General features: G+C 34.1%; 1 protein-coding gene across 1 annotated transcript in view; it reads right to left on the reverse strand.

Moving 5' to 3' along the window:
- The window catches only part of LOC107092784 (LIM and SH3 domain protein 1-like), a 15739-nt gene that overhangs the window by 1378 nt on the left and 12986 nt on the right, over window positions 1-1375 (reverse strand). The window lies entirely within an intron of this gene.

A 1375-nucleotide genomic window follows, 5' to 3' on the forward strand; every position in this document is an offset into this window, starting at 1 on the left:
CTATACAACACTGCATTTATGTATATATATATATATATATATATTTAAAAAATCACTTTATAACATTCATTTTTTGCTTTTAAAAACAGAGACATTTTAGAAGCGGGCTAATTGGCAAATCTTCCCCAAAATAGACTGATTTCAGCCATCAGCTGTAGGAGCTCTTATGGTGCGTTCACACCCACCACTGTTTCTACAGTAATTCCTGGGAGTTGACCACTGCATTTAAAAAGGCACAGCATTCACAGCAGACCTCTTCATCAAAAAGGAGGAACCCGAACTTCTGTCTTCTGCCAGTTTTTAATTAATATGGCTGACGAGGATTTTATCAAGTGACTAACTGTTGTTTTGCTGTGGAAACAGTCTATGTCTATGGGTCCAATTGATTCTCCTGAGACAAACAGTTTGTAGAGTACCACAACCGGTTCTTAGAACTGCGTCTAGATGATGGTCAGATTTGGCAGGACTTCCTTTAATTTGCCTGGGCGCACCAGTAGGAGCACCAGTGCTGGGGAAAGTAGTGACTGGCCTGGGGTCTGTGCTGGAGGTAAGGGAGGATGACAGATTATAAATGATTCAACAGTCAAAACGGCTTTTTTTTTTAAAAGGATTCCTATTTAATCTTTTGTCAGCATTATTTTCTCATATTACATTTTGACATTTGGACGAAGTGTTCAACCATAGTAAATGAGTAAAAGTATTGATACTAATAGTCAAATCTTACACAACAAGTAAAGTATAGTTAAAGTTCTGAAAACCCCACCTCTGAAAATACATAAGTATTCAAAATAAATGCATTTAAAAGTCCTTAAGTATTTAAAAATACAAATAAAATCTAATATCAGTACATTTTAGTATAATTTTCAGAGTAATTATAAAGAACCTTGCAACTTTCAGAAAAAAACTGATGTATTGATGCGTAGAACAACCTGCTACAAATTGTACACCACCTGTAAAGAACATCAGCATAAAAATTGCACAAAAATGAGGACAGCTATTTTGATTACTAATCTTATTCAAAACAAACCAAAAAGAAAACAGAAGTTTCTCAATTCTCCTGACACTTTAACTATGGAATAGAATCTATTACCACAAAGAAGCTACAACTCTGCTCTCAGAAGTAATCCTACTGAACAACTTGGCTACATGGCAACACCTTAATAAAATGTGTAAACTATAAATTATATCATGCCTTAGTTTTTCCACATTTGTGGAACGTCATTAAATCTCTAAAAAGCGATGTAGAAATTCAGTCCTAATTTCTGCTATCTTGCAATTTGAAATTATATTTCAAGAAAGAAAAACAGCAATAGCGGATTACAAATCTAGTAACTAGCAGCTTACTTGAAATGTAGTGGAGTGAAATTTATTAACA

The sequence above is a fragment of the Cyprinodon variegatus genome, unplaced genomic scaffold, assembly GCF_000732505.1.
Source record: "Cyprinodon variegatus isolate N-32 unplaced genomic scaffold, C_variegatus-1.0 Scaffold18, whole genome shotgun sequence".
Lineage (NCBI taxonomy): Eukaryota > Metazoa > Chordata > Actinopteri > Cyprinodontiformes > Cyprinodontidae > Cyprinodon > Cyprinodon variegatus.